Consider the following 24,881-nt stretch of genomic DNA (forward strand, 5'->3'; position numbering starts at 1 on the left):
ATGGATGGATGAATGAACTAATGGGTACCTGTTCCACATTCTGTTTGTGGGTCACGGTTTTGTGGACACAAACTTCCAGTTCCAGACAGCCAGAGGGGCACCGGAGAAGGACAGGAAGGGTGGAGGGAAAGAGTTAAAGCCTTAACCTGGTGTTACACAGGGCACCCACCAATGTGTGTTTACAAACCGATGCCAAGAGGGTTAAGACGGTAAATTTTATATTATGTATATTTTACCACGACTTAAAGGGGGGAAAAAGCCAATGACACTTTGAATTGTCGCTGCTCTAGGGATGGAAAGATGGTGGCCCGTGTCTTGCTAATGTGTTGAAGGTGCCTCATTCTACCAACATTGTAGTCTGAAGCATCTGTGATATTAGACAATGCCTGATACGTTGCTTTTGTCTTCCAAGTCTTTGGTCCACTGGCAATTATCCATACAAATGGTAGAACAGGGCCATAGCTGAACAAGAAATTATGTATATTTGATTTTAAATTCAGTCCTCATAAAAGACAGAAAGACTTGTTTCACACACACAGAGCTATATATATAAGAATGTTCAGGGCAGCACTGTTTCTGATAGCAAATGCATACATGCACAGAGCTCTACACAGAAAACATCCCGAATGTCCACTGAAAGTGAAAGGCTACATAAATCACTTGGGAAACTAAGTGGCCATTAGATGGAGCAAGTTTCTGCACATCACTATGTATACTGACGTGTAAAAGGTGTCCCTATAAGAGACCAAGTCACATAATATGTACAATATCATCCCAACATTGTAAACGCCCACACAGCCTCCCTCCCCGACCTCCACCAGGGCCTTTTTTATTTACTCCTGATCACCAAGAACCTAGCACAGCGTACACACTCAACACATGTTCATAAGTGAATAAATGGATTCATTCGACATTCAATTAATGTGCGAGGGAGGGCTTAATACAACTAGGTGAATGAGAAAAAGGGTGTGTGTGCACGAACACACTTGTGTAAGCACAGAAAATGGTACAGAAGAGCATACCCCAAAGTAACAGTAGTATTTCGGGGAAGGGAGGTTGGGGGAGACTCATTTACAAGTTTCTGCACATCACTTTGTTTTGACAAAGGGCACGTAATACACTGTAACAATTTTTTAAAACATCATAGTTACCTATTAAAATAATTATCTTGCATTATGAAACTTGTCCAGCTGATCTCCTTTTGATGACATCGATAGCAAAGTTAGTTCTTATTCTCCAATTAAATAACTACCAATTGAATCAGGGAGAAGAACAGTGGTTGTTATAAGCTGAATGACAAGGGGCCTCTGAACTGGGCCGTGAAGACAGGTGTGAGCCCAGAGAAACAGCTTCACATCTGTAGCCCACACTAGTTATTCTGATCAGGCCCTGTTAGAGAACCCAGAGGAGCCCCACAATATCCTACCAGTTACCGATCCAAGGTCGTTTTTCCTGGCCGGATTCCTCGGAGCACACAGCCCAAGCAGCCATCTCCCTCCCAGCTGTGGAGGGGCCCTTGTGTCCATCCAACCTTGCTCTCCTCCCTCCCTCCCTCCCTCCCTCCCTCCCTCCCTCCCTCCCGCGCTCCCTCCCTCCTAGAAACACATGCACACACTCAACCATGGGGGCCCCTTCTCTAGCTTCCTCTAACAACCACTGTTTTTCTCTAGCACCGCCCTCATCTCACTGTATTTCAATTATCTCTGCATGTCAATTTTTATGTTTCTCTCCACCCCTTCAGCTCTGACACCTCTCAGCTTTTTCATGCACACCTTTTTCAATAAATGTAACTCATTTACCAACACAGGCATATGCCTCGTGATGGTTATGTGGATGCCATTTCATGACAAATGTTCACTCTCAATCAATCTATGAGCCCAGCTGCCACATATCAAGAAACAGGGAGACACACACCCCTAATCTAGCCCTTCCTCAGTTCTAGAAACTTCAACCTAATGCCCAGTTTTAAGATGCCACTGAAAACAGTCTTAAAGTCAGTCAATCAACATATGACCAAACAAACTGAGTTCCTACCACCAGCTTAATACAGAAAGGGGCCATCCATTCAACAAACTGAGTTTCTGCAAAGAGAAGCTGCATATGGATATTTTCAGTGTTAACACTGTCACCTGATATCTCCTTAGAAGCCACATCTAGAATTTTGGTGCCAAGGGCATGAAGAACTCTTCCAACCATGATGTCTTCCACCTCACCATCTTATAAAACTGGGGTGTGAATTAGCCACCTGAAAGGACACACAAGCTTGATTTTACAGCTCATGGACATGTGGTCCACACTGATAGCATTAAAGCACATAAAGAGAATCCTGAACCTCACAACACGAAGACACAGATGACCCAGGGGACCCAGCATGGCGACCACCTCATGCAGTCCTCTCCATGGCTCTTCACCCGTTTTCTCATGTATAAAATTGGAATGATGGGGACAGACTTACTTTCCAGAAGGGCTTACTGCCACCTGACTCCCTCCCTTTTTTCCATGTGTCTTTGCATTCATGAATATGTTAAGAGGCATCTTTGTTCATTACTTATACCAGTTCAACCAATATTCTTTTCACTAGCCTTCCATTCCCATCAGAGTGAAACAAAGGAACCACACTGAAAAACAAAGTCAGCGATGTCTCTAAACAGCCTTCTTGTTTTCCCCTTTCCTTAGGCTGGTCCCAGGAGTTGGTTTTGGCCTTTCAGCATGTCCCCTAATCCAAATGACCTGACCCACAGCAGACCATATCCGGGGGGGGGGGGGGCACACTTCTCCAAAGTGTCCCTGGCCTAACTCGAGCCCAGGCCACCATCTCCCTGGGGATAGAGTCTGGATGTTCAGAGGAGAAAATCCAATCCATAAAGCTTTTCTCTGCTTTAATAAGGCTGATTTGGGCAAAATGCCCAAAAGAACTCAACATATTTATAGAGTTTTGTTTGATCTACTTTTAAATGCTCCATGCAGAGTCATTCAAGTGAAATGAGAATACAGAATTTCAAAGGAAAAACTGAAGGAAGATGCTAAATATAAGTTATTTGTTGAGCATAAACAAGATTTCTCCCTTCTATCGAACATACTCCCCCTAACACATCTATTTTTAAAGGCATTCTCAAACTTTGCTGCTGACAAATGGACTTCTACAGTTAAGGGGGCAGGCGCGTGGGGGGGGAGAAGAGTAGGGCGGAGCACGTGTGAGTATATGCATATTAGTAACTGTGTAAAAGCTCTAGAAAAATCCAAGAGGCCCTCATCTGGGCTCTCTTCCCTATTCTTAGAGAATTCTCAGGGGGAAATACCATAAACAGATTTAGAGTTTCTCAGTTTTTTAAAATCAGTACCAAAAAATGGCCACTGTACAGTGAGATTTAGAGAATGACAGAAAATTCCACCTCTCTCTCTCTCTCTCTCTCGTTCCCCCTTCTTCTCTCTCTCTCTCTCTCTCTCTCTCTCTCTCAGAAGGAGGGAAAAGATCTATATTGCAGGTCATCAAAAATGGTTTTGGAGCCAAGCTCTCCACTCCGCACTCTGCTCCTCTCGCCCTGCAAGCCGCCAGCGCCCACCATGGCCTCCATTCAGCAGCTGGCAGGAAGATGGTGCTTAGTGGAGAGCAAAGGCTTTGATGAGTACATGAAGGAATTAGGAGTAGGGATGGCTCTGCGGAAAATGGGTGCCATGGCCAAACCAGACTATGTCATCACCTCTGACGGCAAACACCTCATCATAAAAACTGAGAGCACGTTGAAAACAACGCAGTTTTCATGTAACCTGCGAGAGAAGTTTGAAGAAACTACAGCTGATGGCAGAAAAACTTAGACTGTGTGCAATTTTGTCAACGGCGCATTGGTGCAACATCAGGAATGGGATGGGAAGGAAAGCACAATAACAAGAAGAGTGGAAAATGGGAAACTAATGGTGGAATGCATCAGGAACAATGTCAACTGTACTTGGGTCTATGAAAAAGTAGAGTAAAAATCCCATCATCCTTCTGGACAAGGAATTAGCTGCACGAGTAAACAGGCTCAGTTCAATGAGAAAATCTCTCCGTGCTTTTTTTTCTTCATCTCTGTATTCAGTTATCTTTATCGTAAACATTTCACATGCAACTATTGCCAAGTGTTGGTTTAATTAAGATCGTCCCTTTGGTTAGTGAAAAAATGTGTTTATGCTAAAAAAATGGTTTTGAAATTTTGACTCATTTTTAATATAGTTTCCCTTCTCATCCCCTTCAGAATAAAGAAGGGGCGGAAGCCCAGGTATTTTTGAATTTTCTTGATGCAAAGGGGGGTTTTCATGTCCACAATTCCTCCTTCTTATCTAAAAGCAGAGGTTCTTAAATGGGGTTCATGGATAGAATTCAGGGGTTCTAAACACGATGGGAAGAAAATGACTTCTTTATTTTTACTGCCCTCTAACTGAAATCTGGCCTTTCTTTCCACTGTGCATACAGGCAACAAACCACACTGGTATTAGCAGCACCTGTGGATTTTACTTATCTCCCACCCCGTGGACAGATATTTTCATTTCACATCACAGTCGGTGCACTTATCTTGAAATATCATTTACATTCATCCCTGTTTAAAAATTATGATAGCTTCTAGACCTACTGCTGGATCTTGCTACTTAATGCATCAATAAAAAATATGTATTACTTAAGTTTTTGCAACATTTTGATAACTGTATTTCAGCAATGATTGATTTCCTTTATAATCCTATGGATTTTATTTTATTCATTGACAAACATTATTCCGAGAAGGCACCCACAGGCTGGCAAAAGGTTGCACAGAATTTTTTTTTAAGAACTCCTAATCCCTACTTTCAAGATTATGGTTTGCAAGGAAACCCAAAGGTGCAAGGGAGAATTATGTACATAAAAGAAAGCAGTAAACATAACACTTGGACACTGCACATTGGAATGTTTCATAGGCTTTGGAGCAACCCATCCTGACAAGAGAACCATATTGGGCAAGTTAACAGGTCCTGATCCATGAATGGCCGTGTGGCACAGCATTCATGAGGCTACTTGCCAAGTGCCCTCTTATTATCTGGGTCAGTGGCTAGCAAGAGCCCTGCTCTGTCATCTGGCACTTGAGCTCAACGCCCATGCTCCCTTCCATAAAGGCCAGCACAGCTTATGTGCAGGCTCCACTTGCCACTGCTTCAGCGTCACCCCTGCAACTGAGCCCTGCTTTGTCCCCCTTTGCTAGCTAGTGAAGTTCCAGGATTCACCACAGGGTCCAACCCTCCACCCCCCAGCCAGAGATAAAGAAGTCACTTGAGCTTCTGTGCACCCACGTGGCTTTATATACATCTCTTCCTCCCAGCCCTCATCAGTTGCACTGTCATTGTTTGCCTCCATGTCCCCAGTGCCTGCTGGGCAGGGAGTGCACAACTGTCCCACGAAGGGAGAGAGGTTTATACCCATGTTTATACTGCACAGGATTTGCCTGGAGGGGGCTGCCTGACTTCCACTGTGGTCCCATCTTTGTGTTTTCACTAGAGGATGGAGGACCCTAAGGTAAGCAAGTCCAACTGAAACCAGAGCCATCTGACCAATTGTTCAAAAGTTTCTTTCTAAATCAAGAAAACAGCAATTCCACTTTCTGGAAGATAAACTCGAGATAAGTTACACGAAACATGCCAAGATATATGCACAATGTTCACTGCTACACTATTCAGAGGAGTGAAAAAACAGAATCACCCTAAATGTCCTTCAATTGGGGGACTGATTTGTCAAGTCATGGTATGTCTACACATGGACTATTAAAGAGCGGTATCCCTCTCAGTCAACTGGTACGGCAAGATTTCCAAGATTCTCTTCAACCTAAGAGAACTAATTGCAATACAGCATCAACAGCATGAGCCCATCCGTATTTTTTTAAATACCAATATGTCTGTTTCACTATGTGCTTAGATTTGGTGGGACCACCTGAAGTTGACATTTTTGTGAAGGAATCTCTGCGATTTTTTATGGCTCGTCCTAGTACATATGTGTGGAGATCTTCTGGGGAGATAACCACAAGCCAGTTCTCCTCCTGGGAGTATGACCAGCAGAAGGAATTTTATGTTACTCTTTATGCCATTCCTTTCCTTTATTAATTTTTTTACACTAAGCATTATGTTTATAATAAGTCTGAGAAAACTTAGGGTGAGTCTCTAAGAAAATGTACAAATCAAATAAAACCCAAAAGAATAGCGAGGTTTAACCACACACAACAGCACAAAAGCTGTCTCACTGTGTGGGCGAGTCCGTGACCATCAGGACCGCAAAGCCCATTCCTGCGAGCTTCCTCCAGAGCCTGCAAATGGACTTGTCCCCAAGGCCCCTCGGGAGCGGCATCTTCCAGGAAAGGACAGGTTTCTAGGTGACTGAGCAGTGCAGATAAAGGGACTGGCCTACCTGCAAGAGAAGGATTTTAAGCACTTTGTTTTTAAGTAAACAAATATGTTAATAATGCATAAATTATCTCTTTGTTCCCAGCAAATAAAGATTGTTCTCATTTATTTAAGCAAGTCCTATTTTCCTTAGAAGTATGGGAGAGTAGTAAAGGTGCTTTAAAAAAATGGTATGTCACACTCAGACTTTTCATTTTCCAAACTGGTCTGCACCTCTACTCTCCCCCTCAGAGGGAGGGAACCAAATGTCATGAAAAGTGTAAATGTAGAAATTGTGAATCTAGAAAGCATCAACCTAGAAATCTTGAGGCAAGAAAATAAATGTAGATTCATTGAGGGAATAGCGAAAAGAACAGCAGAGGAGAAGTAGAGAAATAAACGCTCATGAATCTCTCCAACAACACTGATTTTTGTCTGTACTATGCACTTCCGCACTTACACATATCTTAACCTCAACAGGCTTCATTATAAAGTTATCAATATAGCACATACAAGTCAATCTCCTTTTGTAAGATGAAACCTCCTAGAGGATAAGAATTGAGTTTTTCTACTGCCTGCAGCAGGGCTTGGCAAACTTTCCATTAAGGGCCACAGAGCATATATTTTCAACCTTGTAGGCCATACAGTCTCTGTGCCGACTACCTAACTCTGCTGTTGTAGCAAAAAAGGAGCCATAGACAATATGTAAATGAATGGGAGTGGCTGGGTGCCAATAAAACTTTATTTACAAAAACAGGCAATACATGGGCTGTGGTTTGCTGACCTCTGGTCTACAGGAAGGAATTATAAGGGACCAGGGATGATTTTCTTTTTAAGAAAGAGCAAGAGACATTGCTAAAGTTGAATCATCAGCTTAGAAGGGACCTCCTCCAAGATGCCTTCCCTGACTGCCTTTGAGGCAGGGTTAGGTGCCCCCATCACCACCACTGTGGGAGGGCACAGCACCCAGTGCATGACGCTCTCCCCACCCTGCCCGTAGTGCCTGAGATTGCTTGATTCTCAAATCCTGGACTTCCTTGTGGATTACTAGAAGCTAGCCCAGAGCCCAGCCCAGAACAGCCTTTAGCAATGATCTCAAAATCAAAGGAAAGAACAAATGATGAAAGGGATGAAGGAGAAGGAGGAGTACAAATGACCCTGGAGGGCTGATGGGAAGAATGTGAAGGTTGGGATGCAGAAGGCAGAAGCAGGAGTCTGACAGGGAGAATCTGCCGCTCAACTACATGGGGACAGTTGGGGACACAGCAGTTGCCTCCCATCAGCCACTCTACCAGAGAACACCACACCTAAGCTACATCTGGCCAGGGATGGGTTCAGGAACGTACAGGCTGCCTTAAGCCAGGGTGGCACATTGAGAGACAAAGATGGGTCTGCCCAGGGCATCTCCAAGAAGAGAAGCCCCCAGTCCTTTCCCCCACTGGAAATTAACCAGGGAAGCCCATCGGCCCACTAGCTGGCCACAGCATGAAGCCACCTGAGCAAGAGGCAGGGCAGAGAGAAAAGAAACCTAGGCCCAAGGAGCCTGCCCGGCCTCTGGACTTCCGGTAGTACAAGAGATCCTTTCTTATGACCTAAGCCAGGGTGAATGAGGGTGTCTGTGACTTGCAGCTGAGAGCCCACTAACTAGCACAGTATGTGTGAGTAAAGGTGAGGGGGGAGGAAAGTAAGGGGGGAGGTCCGGCCCAGAGGTTAGGTTTCTGAGCTTGTACTTGTATGTCTCAGGCATTGGCTGAGCCCAGGAGCAAGTAGACACAATAGACGACGCCAAAGAAAAAGGCAGAAAACAGCTTGCATTTAAGGTGGAGAAGAGGAGTCAATAAAATAAAATAGAGAAAGAGGAAGAGGGGGAGTCAAACACAGAGGCACAGAAGGCAAAGCAGATGTTTCCAGAAAGAGACAATAATCCCACATGCTGGGAGGAGTCGGGCAGAGCAGCAGAAAGGAAGAGGTCTGACAGACCTGGGTTCCAACCCAAACTACACCGCTCAATAGAAGTGTGGCCTTGGCTAGGTCACACAATGTCTCTGAGCCTCAGTTTTTCCAACGGTAAAATGAGGACGATGCTACCTTCTTCTCAGGGTTGTTAGAGCACTGAACTAGCTGTCTCTACAACACTGCACGGAGTCGGGAGTACTGACTGAATTTAGGCCCTAATTCTTTCCGCCTCGCCGTATCCACGACCTTTTGTCACATGTCTTTAGAGTACCTCCCTTAAAGACAACTAAGATTTCCCACACACACACCATGTGACTTATTTTGGAAAATTAAGTGAAGTGGAAGCACTAGTGTACCAGTTTGCAGGCCAGGCCCCAAGAGAACTCGGATGTTTCCACTCACTCTGTGCACCTCCATCATTGCTGTGTGAACGTGCTCAGTCTAGCCTGCTGGAGCATGGGAGACACACACAGCAGCGCTGAGTCACCCCAGGCATGCCGCTGAGCTCAAGACAAATGCTAGCTGACCTCCAGACACGTAAGGAAGCCCAGTGAAAATCAAAAAGCCACCCAGCTAGCTTCCAGCTGACCCCAGATTCAGAAGTAATAAATGTTTACTGTTGATACCACTGAGCTTTTGTGGTTGTTATGTAGCATCATTGTGGCATCTGATAACTGATACAACAAAGCCTGGCACAGAGCTGGTCCTCAAAAAATGTTTAAAGGACACACTCGGTGAAGATAATGGCTGCAAATATATTGTATCATTCTTCTATCCTGGTAAGTTAACTATTATTTCCCTTGACTGTTTCTCCATGTTCCTCAAGGCCCAAATGGTAAACAAAAGTTTCTAGACAGATTTCTTTTTAGAAGTTTCTAGAAACACTAATTTTAAAAAACAGGAAAAGATTAATGTCCTACTTGTAGGACATTAACAAATGCACATGGAAAATAAAGCAGACAGAAAGCTATCCTGACAGAATTATCTTACCCAATTCATCCTTTATGTCTCAAAAAGCACACAATGCGACTGAGACAGGGTACCATATATGAAATGTTAACTGTAATTGTTAATTTTTAAAATTTCTTAGCTGATGATGGGTAGAATGTTGTTAATCATTTGTCATCTTATTTTTGATCCCTTTTTTGTTGTGGTAAAACATATATAACATAAAGCCGTTTAAGTCACTTTTAAGTATACAAGTTCAGTGGCGTTAAGCATATTCACATTGTTGTACAATCACCAAAATCCATTTCCAGAATTTTTTCATCTTCCCAAACTGAAACTCCATACCCATTAAACACTAACTCCCCATTCCCCTTGCCCCCCCCAAGTCCCTGGCAATCACCCCACTACTTTCTATGTCTATGAATTTGACTATTCTAGGTGCCTCATATATTAATAAGTGGAGTCATACAGTATTTGTTGTTTTCTAACTGGCTTATTTCACTTGGCATAATGTTCTCAGTTTCATCCATGTTGTAACATGTGTCAGAATTTCCTTCCTTTTTCAGGGTGAATAATATTACATTGTATGGGTACACCACCATTTGCTTATCCATTCATCCATTGATGGACACTTGAATTGCTTCCACCTTTTGCCTACTGTGAAGAATGCTGCTATGAACATGGGTGTACAGATATCTGTTCAAGTTCCTTCTTGATCCCTTTTTATATATCTTCATTAAAACATTATTTTGAAATATAAAACATGTTAAAAGAAACACATCACTTATTAGCAGTCCTCAGGCATCATCTAATAAGGTTGGGAGGATGTGATTGACACCTAGAGTTCACAATTCAATCCAATTTACCATGAATGGTTTTATCCCACACCCATTGAAATAAACATGGAGATGATATGAAAAAGCCTTTGGGGGTAAGATTCTAAAATACGCTGAGCTGAATGTAAAGCGAACGACATCTCACCCCCCAGCCAATCCTGTGCAGTCACACTGAGGAAAGAACCCACACTGCTTGCTGTGCAGTGGGTGAGAATGGGTGGTTTATCAAAGGTAGAAACACTGTTTTAACTTCATTATTCAACAAAATCACCATGGAGCTTTCTCAGCAAAGAGCCGGAATCTTCTAAAGCTCTCCAGAAGTTTCTGACAGGTCATGTGGGAACCTGGTTCGTTCAGCAAATGTTTGCTGGTTGTAGAGCGAGAAAGGGCTGGAGACAGTATGAGAATGGATCCCAATAGACCTTCCGGGGATCCTGGAAAAAGGATTTGCAAAGAGAAGAGTAGGATCCTTATGCTTTTCAAGCTTCCAAAAGGCTTAATTGTCAAAATGAGGCTACACATGTTAAAATGCTTTGCAGGACTACATACAAATAGTACCATGACTCTAATCTGAAGAACTAGTTATGTGCTAATGAAGATACAGGAATTTGTCACCCAAAGGGACAAAAACTTTTAGAAAGGGTTCCTGGTTTAAAAAATACTGTAAACTTCTCAATCAACCCTTCAATCTGCAGATGAAGAAACAGATGCTTCCAATGGGTGAAATGACCTCCCCAAGATGGCTACTGGCTGGTAGAGCTGAGATTTATATGTATGTCGCATGAGTCCTCAAACGAAGGTCTCTGAATTATCCTGGGCCAAAGTATGAAGGAGAAAAAGGAACATAAATGGTTTTCCAGCCTCAACCAACTTACAGTCAAGTTCTAAGCCACTGAAAACGGACAGGATATTTGTCAACTGCTATCAAGTGTTGCTGGTTACCGAGGCCTGACTGCCTCTGGGTTTCTACGGATTAAAAGGGATGCCTGCCATTCAGGCCTGTGTGGTTTTGTTTTGGTGTTTTGTTTTGTTTTGTTTTGTTTTGTTTTGTTGTTTTGTTTTGTTTCAGTACAAAGCTGACACTCGTCAGCTCTAATAAATGATCACTTTCCATTTCCACTTCAACTTGGGCTTTTGATAGAATGAGTTCATATATCAATATGAATAGATCGATACAGTTCATAATTTATGAAGATGTGGAAGGAGGGAGAAATTGATCCTGTGGAACCACCCAACCGATGCTTGCTTCTCTTCCTCTCTTCCTTCTTGCTGCCCAGGTTTGGTCATTTTTAAATTTATTAACACCTCCACCTGGGAGGACAGCAGGGATTGAGAAAAGTGAAACAGCATCCTACATAAGCCTTTCTAATAAAAGATTTATAGTTAAACTGCAGAATGGTTTCTGTGGGGCATCCCTGGATTTCAATGATCCATGTTATTCCTGTCAAGCCTGCACAGTGCAAATAAGAGCTAATGACACAGGCGTAATATACGCACATATATACATGTACTTGTTCCAGAATGGGATGGGGCTTAAAGAGTAAGGCATCACAGAAAGAGAGATGGAGAGAGAGCCTGGGGGAGAGGGAAGAAAGAAAGGAAAGAGGGAAAGAGGCTTTTAAACATGACTGTGAATTGTACATGAATTCTGTGAATTTTACATGAATTCTGTGAGGGATCAGAGTTCTAGGGTCAAAGCTTAGGACATGCGTGTGAAGTATTTTTTAAGTGTAAATATATGTACAAAATAGAATCAGAACTTCCATTCCTGGCTCGTCTTGGTTTACTTGTCCCTGTCGATACGGTATCAGACATATCAGAAACTCGGTCACTTTTACTCTTTGTGTCTAACTTCAAGGGTCTTACCTTTCATCTCAAAGTCAAAACTAAACGACCAAGGAAGCTAATTTCTTCTAAAGAAACGACTCCCAGTGATTTTATCAAACAGTTGCTTTAAAGCTTTTTAAAGCTCAAACATAAAACAACTGGTACCATTTCTCCCTAAACAACTTTTTTTAAAAGATAACTATTAACAATGTTTGTGGGGGGTTTTTTTGGTTTGGGTTTTTTTTTTCTCTTCAATCTGTCAAATACCATGGCCTACAAAAGGGTTAAAAGAAATAAGGGGGACACTCAATAGCAAAACATTCTAGAAATCTGATTTTCCTTTGCAAGGAATGACAATAATGAAGAATCTATCCAAGTTGGCCCTGGGGACAGAGGAAACGGAGGGGAAGGAAGCAAGAGAGAGTGAGGGGGAGGGAGCAGAGGTCTCCCTGCTCCAGAGTTCCAGCATCTTCAACCAGCAAACCAGAGGTAGATTTTACTTAAACTGAAATCTGAAAACACAATACTAATCACTGGTAATTCAAAATACTGGGTTCCTGACAAGCAAAATTAACACCCAATCAATCACATGATCTAACCATCTCTTTTGATTAATACCTTCACTTTTCTCTCCCTGGCTCTGACTATGGTGATGATGAACACTCAAATATTAGAGAGGGAGAAGCCCGGGAAGGAAGGAAAGGCTGTCTGGCCCATGTACGCCAACAAAAAGGGAAGAGCCGATAGACTGTTGTATGTAAAATAAATTGAACTCTATATATCTTCACTTAGAAAACCTTGGGGAAGAGTATGAAATCAAATACAGATTAAAATGATCACAAACTCTAAACCTGCCCTTGTCCTGGATATACTCTCCCACTCATCTCATGTTATACCAGGAAATATGAAACCTTCAGGAGCCTTCACGCAAACACAGTTACCCTTATAACTTAATTCTACTTCCAGTCTTGTTACTCAAGATCTGGTTCAAATTTCCTCCTTCGGAAACGTAGTTTGCTTTCTCGCTCTCTACTAATGGCCCATTATCAGGCCTAGAGCTAGATTCAGTACTTACTGTCATGATCCACTCAATAAGTCTCCTCTCTCCCTTAGCACACAGCAACCAAAGTCAATTTCTCTGAATCACAGAATTTCAGCAGCTTCTCCTTAAATATATAACTAAATAAGTTTGTTCTCCCTCTGGTAGTTTTCCTTTTGGCAACTTGTTCTTCAAGAGGTTCAGGGTGTTTGAGTACAAGTACGTACTTCCATCCAATAACTAAAGTTGGTTCCAAGGTGAATACAATGTGGCTTCTTCCTTCCAGGAGCTTACAATCTAGTAAAGAAAATCAAAATCTAAACATGTGTGCACACCCACGCATGCAAGAGTGTGCACATACACACACACGCACACACACACACACACACACACACCCCAGAAGTGTATTAATAGAATGAAATGCAGTTACAAGTGTCCAAAAATAATCATTTAAGATCAGCCATTCACTAAGGTTTCTCACACTATTAAGTAATACTGTATTACTGTACCTGTAATACTGTAATACTTCTATTACTGCATATATTTTTGTGAGACAAAGGTAGCAAAAGACGGACCTTCTACGTCTGCCTTTATTGGTGACTTAGGTAAGTCATTTTTCACTTCTTCCCACCTCAGTTTCCTTATATTTAAAATGGACTGATAATGATGCTTCTCTGATCATCCTTCACCGGGTTATTCTAAGAGGTGAAAGTCTTCCAGTCTCTCTCGCTATACATAAACTATAAAGTTCTACCCAAGTTAAGGAATTTTTGTTAATAAAATGTTTTTTATTCAAACAGAACATTTTGTAATTTCCATTCCTCCACCTTCTGAAAGCTAGTGACTGATAAGTACTAACAATTCTCCTAGCACTAAAGGGGAACATTTTTAATTAACAAGAGCATTCCACAAAAAAGGCCTATTGTAACAGAAATATCCAAAAGTTAAATTCTTCTGTGGATCAGCAATAGGAAAAACAATATGGGGGGGGGAATCCTACTTACAAAAGCCAACAATAACCACAATCTGTGTAAGAGTAACATAAGGAATAATAATAAGCAGGACTGCACAAATAAAACCAAAACTGACTTGACTAAACAGAGTAAGATCCTACATTCCTGGATCACTAGAATTAGCTCTTCAGAATTCAGGAGGGAATATATGTTTTCATTTGGTGATATATTTGTAAGATTTGGTTCACTGCAGTGTTTGAGTGGGAGGGGCTAGGGGGAGAAAGGTTTTCACTTACACACTGGTGTATAAAGATAGTTTGAATGACACAATACAAAACTTTTAAAACTTTTAAACAAATGTTGGGAAAATGTTGATTCTTTCTAAATTAACTTATAATTTAATGTAATTCAAATCCAAATTCCAATGGAATTTTTTTAAAACTTGATAATATGATTTTAGAACAAGTGATAATAGCTGAAACATTTTTGAAAGTAAAGAGTGATAATAAAAAGGACAAAAGCCATACTATATATTCAAATGTATTATAAAGCCACAATAGTTAACTACATTGATACAAGAATGGTGAGACAAGTTAATGACACAGAATTGAAAGTCCAGAAAAAAATGCACTTATATAATAACATTAAATGATAAACGTTCAAATATACGGTGATGGAAGGAGAACTGACTCTGGATGGTGAATAAACAATGCAATTTATAGATGATGTAATACAGAATTGTACACCTGAAATCTATGTAACTTTACTAACAATTGTCACCCCAATAAACTTTAATTAAAAAAAAAAGATAAACGAGGTATCACAGATTAATGGGGGAAGGACTGGATTATTCAACAAATGGTCCAGGAAAAAATAAATTTGCATACTACCTTCATACTATACATCAAAATTCCATGTAGATTAAAAATTAGAAGTAAAAAAACATGAAGCCAGTACAAAGGATAAGAAAAATTAGGTAAGAATTTATTCAGAGAAATCACAAAAGAAAAACATCAATATAAAAATCTGCATAAAAATGTACTATCTCTGTACTTCAAATCAACTGTAAACAAAATGAAAAGCCAACAAGCTGGGAAGCACAATTTGCCACAAATGACAAAGGAATAATACACTAATCAGTAAGAAAAATATAAAGATCTCAATATAAGAGCAAAGACTATGAACAAATGACAAGAAAATATGTTCAAGCATTCTATTAATCTAAGACAGTCAAGCTTAAAACACTAATAAGTACTCTCCCCACTTCCGGTAGTGGTGCAAATTGATGCAAGCCTCCAAGAAATCAATTTGATAATAATAACTTAAAGTCCCACATAATATATACATGCTTTTCTCCAGTAGTTTCACGTCTAAGAATCTTTCCTAAAGAAATCATCAGAGCTGCAGATAAAGATTTATGAGCAAAAATAGCCAATGCAGAGTTACTGACAATGGCAAGAAAAATTAGAACCATAAATGGATTCTTTCCTTTCCAGCAAAGGCTCTATGAAGCACAGAATTCAGAATATAAAAGGGTCTGGCTTTTGATCTACAGGGAATCTCATTTTTTTTCTCAAGAAATGAACAATAGAATGCCACAGTCAGTTCTCTACCCTTCTCAAATCGATTATCTAATATTTAGGTCATCCCCAGCAAAACAGTGTCTTTTTGATCCCTCAGACTCACTATCTCCTAGGCAACTGATTGAATGACGAAAAATATAAAGCTTCACCGAGAAATATATAATTTTAAAGACTTGAATAAATGGAATGTCATATCTTGTCCCTCAGCTGAGAGGAGGTAGTGGTATGGGATGTAAAAGAGAACGAGACAGACAGACAGACACAGCCAGACACTGCATTTTCACACCAATTTGTCTGGTAATCTTTTTTTTTAACAACTTTATTGAGATAACTTACATACCATAAAATTCACCCATTTTAAGTCTACAATGAACGGTTTTTATATATTGACAGAATTATACAATCATCACAACTATCTAATTTTAGAACATTTCCATCACCCCCAAAAGAAACCTCATGCCCCTTAGCGGTCCCTTTCCATTGCCACACCCAGTTCTGGGCAAATGCTAATCACTTTCTGTCTCCAGGGATTTGTATATTCTGGACATTTCATAATAAATGGAATCATACAATACGTGATTTTTTGTGTCTGGCTTCTTTCATTTAGCATAACATTTTCAAGGCCCACCCATGTTGTAGCATGTATTGGTACTTCATTCCTTTTTATTGTCAAATAATATTCCATTGTATGAATAAACCACATTGTGTTCATCTATTCATCAGCTGATGGACATTTGGATTGTTTCCATTTTTGGCTATTATGAATCATACTGCTATGAACATTCATGTACAAATTTGTATGTGGACATATGTTTTCATTTCTCTTGGGTGTGGAATGCTGGTTCATATGGTAACTCTATTCTGAACAGTTTGAGGAAACGCCGCACTGTTTTCCAAAGCAGCTGCATACACTGTTATACATTCCCACTAGCAGTGTATATATTGTTCATAGCATTCCCTTACAATCCTTTTCATTTTTCTAAGATCAGTAGTGATGTTCCTTTTTAAATTCCTCATATTAGTAGTTCATATCTTCTCTCCTTTTTTTCTTGATCAGTGTAGCTAAAGTTTATCAATTTTCTTGACTATTTTTTATTATTATTAAATTTATTGGGGTGACAATTGTTAGTAAAAGAACCAACTTTTGGCTTCATTGATTTTTCTGTATTGTTTTTCTATTCTCTATTTCTCTTATTTCCATTCTACTCTTTATTATTTCCTTCTTTCTGTTTGCTTTGAGTTTAGACTGCCCTTCCTTTTCTAGCTTCTTAAGGCAAAAATTTCGGCCACTGACAAACCCACTTCTAAGTATATATCCAAAGGAAATGAAATCACTATCTCAAAGAGATAACTGTACGCCCATGTTCACTGCAGCATTATTTGCAATAATCAATAAATAGGAATCACTTAAGTGTCCATCAACAGAGGAATGGATAAAGAAATTGTGATACACACACACACACACACACACACACAGAGAGAGAGAGAGAGAGAGAGAGAGGAATATTACTCAGCCATAAAAAAGGAAATCTTGCCATTGCAACAATATAAACGAACCTTGAGGGCATTATACTAAGTGAAATAAGTCAGACAGAGAAAAACAAATCTTTTATCTTCTCAGGACCACAACTGAAAACAACTAGTAATTATGTGAGGTGAAAGATGTGTTAATTCACCTTATTGTGGTAATCATTTCACAATATACTCGTATACATGTATCAAGTCATCACACTGTACACCTTAAGCTTACACAATGTAATGTATCAGTTATATTTCAATAAAGCTGAAAAAAAGAGAAAATTAGGGTATTGATTTGAGATGTTTTCTTTTTGAATATAGGCACTTGCAGCTATAAATTTCACTCTAAGCACTGCTTTAGCTGCATGCGGTAAATTTTTGAATGTTGTGTTTTCATTTTCACTCATTTCAGAGTATTTCAAACTTTCCCTTGTGGATTCTTCTTTAACCCACTGGTTACTTAGGAGTACGTTGCTTGATTTCAATATATTTGTGAATTTCCTAAATTTCCTTCTGTTGATGATTTCAAATGTAATTCCACTGTGGTTGGAGAACATACTTGGTATACTTTTAATCCTTTTAAATTTATTGAGACTTCTTTTATGGCTCGGCATACGGTCTGCCCTGGAGAATGCTCCATGTGCATCTGATCACTGGTTGTTTCATAAAAACAACACCTGATTATTATTTTACATAAATCTGAAACTTCTTCCCAGCACTCTGGGGTCTTACTAACAGTTTACCACTTTTGATAACAACTGCTACTGTGTTCAGTGAGTGACTCCCCTCCCTATTTCATTCTATGACCACCCTCTTCCCACAAACTTATTCTCTTTCCTCATTTTAATCCTCACAATTTCCCGGAGGGAATTGACCAGAGTCGTCTCCTTATTTTAAAAATGGAAAAACCAAGTGTGAGACTTGCCTCAAGTCCCACAGAAACTTTGCGGGTGCCACAGAAGTGGGGTCTGGGATCTGCCAACAGCATTCTTCTTGCAACAAGGCTCTGCTGCCACTGAGCCTTTTCAGGCCTCCAGAGAAACACAAATGGAATGAGTAGTCCAGGCCCCCTCAAATGAGCTTCCTCACGCATGCACACACACAGGAACTTTCTGGCTGTTCTCTTTTTCCCTTCCTGACTGGGAACCGATAGGGCGGCCCACCTGGCATTGCAGCAGGGCCCCTGTCAGCGTAACCACGGGTTAGGCAGCTGTGCCATAAAATGTCCTTGTTGTTCAGGCCACAACAGTCCCAGGGTCTCACAAAAACAAAAAGCCATGAGTCCAAAGACTAAGCTAAAGCTTCAGGTGGCATCAGGGATACCAGGCTGTGATGATAGACTAGTAGGTATAATTCAGAAGGCCCCTTTTCCAGGGCTTTCTACAAGTGAAGACAGCTGTTGTCCCAATACGATACCTCTAGTTAACTTACCAGCTCTCTACCCACAATGATCTCCTTTTGGAAAGGAGGATCCCCTGTCAGTCCCCCAGATCAGAGGGGTGTCCTTCCAGGTAAGCCGGGCAGAGGCTCCATGTCCTGTTGCCTGGCATGTTGATGAGTGGGTCCTGGCATCAGGCCAAAGGCTGAGCCACCATCAGGGACCTCAGGAATTGTAGGACCCAGAACTCTAAAATGGCAGGCTGTGTGGGTTTTCCTCACACCCCACATGGGGGCTCATCACCTGCACTCAAAATGACAGCCTGTTTCACTAATAACAGGAGGAGAGTGAACAAAATCTCTTCTTTAGGTACATTCAGGGTTTTTATGGTATCAAAAAGAGCTAAGATTCCTCGTCTCTCGATTGAAGCAGACAGAGAAAGCAATGGGACTGCTTTGACTATGTGGGACTGCTGCTTTGTTACCATGATGAAATTTGCCCCAGAAATCCCAGGTTCCATCCTGACCCAAGTCCCAGGTAGTCCTGCCCTTGCCACTCACTAGGTCACTTTTCCTGCCAAAGCCCCACCCAGCGACGCAACTCTTAGACACAAGGATCCAAGAAACGATCGAGGGGGAAATCCCTTTCAGCTTGTCACTTGAAAAACTACCAAGAGGACTTGCTTTCCAGTTTTAGATTCAGGGAATGTTCTCTTAGCATCATCAAACTTGTGTTTCCGCGGCCACAGGCTTCGGAAGCATCATCAGTTATTTCTTGCCGTGCCAGTACCACCATCTGCGCTCACTCACCCTAACATTCCCTGTGCAAGCGACAATCTGAAGATGATCTCAGGAATGCTAGGAAGCATCTTGCCCTGCATTTTAAAGCCCAGCACATCCCAAAGCAGAGTCCTAACTAGTGTTCAATAAAATGTGGTTTGGTGATCAAAGATAAGCAGGTTTCTTACCATAGGACATCTGAGAGCCCATAATATGCTCATGTGCTTGTCAGTCCCTAGAAGGGTGTCAGTGCGCGCAGCTGTAGCTGAAATTTATTTGTCCAGAGAGCCAATTTTCGCACCTTCTTTGTCTCCTCTCTCTCTCTCTCCATCCCTCTTTTGTGGGATATTTTGCAGGGCTATAATTCCGTGCAACACACATTGAGACACGCTGGCCTGGTTTCTATTTGAGTGTGCCACACTTGTTGCACGGTCTCCTCTCTAGTAGATGAAAATATACAATCACATCCCTTTTAGAACATGCCTTCTACAGACAACTTTGGGCACACAGAGGTCCGACTCAGGACTGGGGAAAATAAGCACAGCATACAATGGGGCAGTGTGGTTGAATGCAGCTCTGTTCTGGGAGCCTGGTGTATTGTATAGAGCTTGTACAATTCCAGCATTCTGCACCACGTGAATCATAAACTCCTCTGTACCATGAGAAAACTTCAGTCATTCCCAATTACATGGACTCTCTGACTTTTGAAAGGTACCTAAGGCTTCACGCCAGCAATATAAAAAAACAAAATAAGTCAGATTTACAAAGAGGTTATGCACTAGGCACAGTGTGTGGAACTCTAAATGCTTTTGCCCATAGAAGCAAAGTCATAAGTGGTGATTAAGTTTCCAGATTAACCCTCAGTGTAGCTAAGACAAGGCACATCTGCAATGCCATCAACTAACAAAACCCCAAAAGCAATGAAATGAAAGAAGAAACATTTTTATTTATCAAGAATACTTAGGCTCGGTGGTATACCCACAGAGGGGCAGAGGGGGCAGCAGCCGCCCAAGCAAGAAGGGGCTTCCTGTGGAGAACTGACAAATGATAATTAAGCCAACAAGGTCAGTTAGCTTTTTATCTCACCATCTGCTGACAACTGAAAACAGCATCAGTAATAAAATATTGCTCCTTTGAGTAAAACTGGGTTCAACAAGAAAGGAAGAAGTACTGTTGACCTTTGAACAACGGGGGATTAGGGGCGCCGACCTCCCACATAGCTGAAAATCCACATATACCTACATAGTTAAGAGTACTTGAACCTATTAAGGAGGAGACTTTGGCTCATCTACAGGGATTTTTAGTGTAATTCTTCATTGTGTCCAAATTAGTATCTACACCTAGAGTCATGCCTGCAGGAGTCCCTTTTTATGCTTATCAACAATGATCCTGGTCTGTGGAGGTATAACAAATGGAACAAAGATGGGGAAACAGATTCTATGAGTTCAATGAGCAAATATTAGAAGAGAAAGGGAAGGAGCTGAAGAGAACATATGTGTTATAATAGTCAACAGATGGAAACAATCTAAGTGTCCATTGTTGCATGAATGAATAAAGATGATATGGCGCATACACACAATGGAATATTACTCAGCCATTTAGAAAGATGAATATTACTATTTGCAACAACATCGATGGATCTTGAAAGTATCATGCTACGTGAAATAAGACAGAAAAGAAACAAAAACTGTATGATGTCACTCATATGTGGAATATGAAACAAAAAATAACAAATGACCTAACAAAACAAAACTCATAGACACAGACAACAGAATGGTGGTTACCAAAGGGGAAGGGGGCTGGGAGGAAAATGAATTGGGTTAAAGGAGTCAGATATATGGTAATGGAAGAAACTAGACTTTTGGTGGTGAGCAGATACTGAATAATAATGTACAACTGAAATCTATATAATGTTATTAAACAATGTTACCTCAATAATTTTTCAAACAAACAATTTGGTTTAAAAAAGACAACATGTGTAATATGAAAAGCTGTGGGTCTGTGAAATGGAATTGCATGAATTGAGAACACTAAGTCAGAAGAACCAAAGGCATCTTGCACAAGGTTCCCTCAGGGAGAAAGAAAAGGTGGGGAGGAGGAGGCATTTCATAGAAGAGCCACCAGGTGGAGCCACCACCAGAAAACGACTTTGTGGATCGTCCTTTGGGTGAACTTGGATGGAAACCCAGCAGGGGTGCAGTGGAAGTCAAAATCAACGATTGTTAAACAAAAACTCATAGACACAGACAACAGTTTAGTGGTTACCATAGGGTAAGGGGGGTGGGAGGTGGGAGATGAAGGTAAGGGGGATCAAATATATGGTGATGGAAGGAGAACTCTCTGGGTGGTGAACACACAATAGGATTTATAGATGACGTATTACAGAATTGTACACCTGAAATCTATATAACTTTACTAACAATTGTCACCCCAATAAATTTTTAAAAATCAACGATTGTTCTATAGGACGGTCATTACTCTAGTGTTAATGCGTTAGAACCAGGATGCAGAGATTGGAAGTTGATAAATGTAATAGAAGGAAAATTCTAAAAACCAATTTTGTCAGTGACCCACACATAAAAATATATAGAAAATGTACAATAGCAACACCCCTCCAGAATGGCTTTTTCCACCCATTTCACCACCACCCATAATTTGAACCAAATTATTTATTTAGGTACAAGAGACAGAACTACTTAGATAAAATGAACAAGGGCAACATACTCTAACACCAATTACTGGTCCTTACACAGGCTCCCAAGGGAACTTGTACAGAAAAGCAACAAGGAATCAGTTACTTCAAATGACCTCTCTATGGTCCCTTTACTCTCAAACCTTCATGAATGAAGCCCCACTGGGGAAAAAAGACTATAAATGCATATATAGATACATTCACACAGACGTTTATATTATTGAATGAATATATATTATATCCATTCATATTCACTTCCAGGTTTCCATCTTTATTTTCATTTCCCCATGGGAAATATCAACTCACTTTATAGCCAAGAGCTTCCACAAAACAGTTAATGCCTTCTCTTACCTCTTACTCTTCTATCTATCCATAAAAGCCAGCAATTCAGATAAAATCGACAAGTGATTTGGAAACTCGAAGAAAAATCTGACCCAATACTCTACACTTTCAGATTCCTAGTTCACTGGGAGGTAATTGACATTTGTTTTTCCAAAAGGAAATTTGAAATGAAAAAAGTCTTGTTTCTATAAACAAATCCCCAGATCTGACATCTACCTTAACCAACAAAGCACCGTTAACATTTACTTCATTAAAGACACTTTTCCCATCCTTTGTTTACAGTTTCGTTTCAAACAAAGAGCCAACAGCCTATCAAAATCCAAGCCACTCCCTCTGAGCCAGCACAAGAGTTCCCTGCCAGCATAGGCACATTTGCACAAGCACACGCGCGCGCACACGCACACACACGCACACACTCATGTTCTAACAAACAAGCCAACAGATACCTCGAGAATATTATTCTGAGTAGCCAAGTAAATGCTAAAGATATGAAAGTTCGAAAACAATGTTTCCCCCTCAGCAGAAGCAAGGGAAGAAAGTCGCTATGGCCAAATGTATTTAGGGACTGGAACGACTAGTGCTGAAACTGTAAGGGAAAGAAAGATAAACATTAGGTAAAATTCTTCTGACAGCTACAGGCAGCAGACCAAAATGAAGAGCCCTTCCGTGCGGCAAACACTAGGCCCATATTAATGTTGAAGGGCACGCGTGTGTCAGCCATCCACACACCACATGAGCTCTGAAGAATTTCTACCCTAACTTTTAAAGCAACAGTGTGTCACCAGAGGCAGAGCAGCTGTTGATCCCTCTGTTAGGGAAAACTTTGGACTTCAACCTGTCTGAAGGATGAAACACAGGAGACGTGAGCCTACAGAGCAATGTTCCACAAAGTCATATCCACATACCGACTCAGAGAGCAACCCTCCCCCACCTCAACTAGACTCTCATCTCAGAGCATGAGGGCTAGACCTGTCATAAATCACATCATTTAAACCATCAGATCTTGCAGCATTAATCTCTAGAAGGGGCAGTAAAATGCAAATGCATAACAAACCTTAAATAAAGATGGTAAAAGCAGTTTATCTTTCAGAAGGCAAATGCCAAAACAGCAGAGCGACTTAAAAAGATGATTATAAAACACAGTTTATATCAGGAGAGCATAATAATAATAATAATAATAGCAAAGAATAATAAATGTGCAAAATATAATAGAGACTTACCAAATACTGAATTCATGATAAACTGGAAATAGAAACAAGGACATATAAAGCCAACCAGAAACCCACGGAGTGGCTTCACATTCAGAATGACAGAAGTAAATAAGAGACATAACCCCATCTTGCCAGAAAAAAGATGTAAGAAATGTGCAGCACTTTCTCAGCATTCCCCAAGTGACACAACAGACTGGAACCGCTTGTGGGCAGCACTGGATGGTATTTTTCTAGTCTTTCTATCCGCCCCAACACTAAGCTCAGGAGCAGGCCCATAGCAGGCACGCAGGGAATAATGTGCTATTGGATGTTCGTTCATTAGTATCCACCCAAAAGTGAGGAAGGAACGGTGTGCAAAATTACAGGCAGCAGGAGGGGTTCAGCAAGAGGTTGCTTCCCTGTGGGATCTGCTAAAGGGGCAAAAACTGGGAAACTAGAACCCTGAAATAGAAACTGGTCCTTACATAGGCCAGCAAGGTACTGAATACGGCCCAGAAACCCTCCTAAGGATGAAAGCAAATCATTTCTTACTTCATTTTAATTCAAGTAGAAAAGAGTCTATATTCAAATGGACTAAATCCTCCTTGCTCATTTGCAAGCATGTATTTAGCATGTTTGCTGTTAACTGTTAAAATGTCTATTTGTTCAATTTTGCTCTTAAACTCAAGGTTTAAATGGTTTTTGTGTGTTTTTTTAAATTCCTCCATATAGCAATGTTCCAATTTAGAAGGGCCCATTATTCTCCTATAGAGCTTTAATGATAAAAGAAACAAAATAATAAATCATTCTCAGAAGGAAACAGACAACTCTTTTCTGTCTGGTTCATGAGAATGACATTTGGCTCCAAGAAAAGTTTTCAGATTTTCTAGCTGCAATCTGTCAACATTCTGGAGTCTAGGATAACTTTAGGATATACAACATGAATGCTGCAAGTTGAAATGAAAAATGACTTCTTACTCCTTGGGAAAGGCTTGTTTTAAACAGGAAGCTCCCTCACTGGGACTCAGGTAAAGGCCAGAGGAGTGGCCAGGGATGGGGCAGCCACAACTGCCCTTATAGTCCTGTGACTGGAATGTATAACTGGCGCTGTCAAGCCATCTGCAGGACCTGAGTGCGCTCTCTCTCTCAATTTCAGTCACATCTTTTTCTCAAATGAAAAGCCCATGGAGTCATTCCAGTACCTCCCTAAATCAACTCTGTAGAAATTTGCAAAGGTTAAAGCTGAAAACTGAAACTAATCCGTCCCCAAAGTGATGTTTCCACGGTCCTGGCCTTTCTCAGGGCTATGAGTAGCTTCCTTCAAAGCCGGGGTATCTTTTGACCTTATGCGGGTGCCTGGGGAGGGCGAGCTCATCCCACACTGTGAGGTACTACGCTGCATTAGCCACTGCCACAAAATGAGGCATGTCCCCAAAGGCAAAAACGTTACTGGACGAAATTGGGC

At 40.9% G+C, this 24,881-nt stretch overlaps 1 protein-coding gene and 1 pseudogene across 8 annotated transcripts in view; one reads left to right on the forward strand and one right to left on the reverse strand.

Moving 5' to 3' along the window:
* Positions 1-24,881, reverse strand: part of SH3KBP1 (SH3 domain containing kinase binding protein 1) — a 321,598-nt gene that overhangs the window by 175,328 nt on the left and 121,389 nt on the right. The window lies entirely within an intron of this gene.
* Positions 3,565-3,972, forward strand: LOC109460231 (fatty acid-binding protein 5; annotated as a pseudogene).

The sequence above is a fragment of the Rhinolophus sinicus genome, chromosome X (assembly GCF_036562045.2).
Source record: "Rhinolophus sinicus isolate RSC01 chromosome X, ASM3656204v1, whole genome shotgun sequence".
NCBI lineage: Eukaryota > Metazoa > Chordata > Mammalia > Chiroptera > Rhinolophidae > Rhinolophus > Rhinolophus sinicus.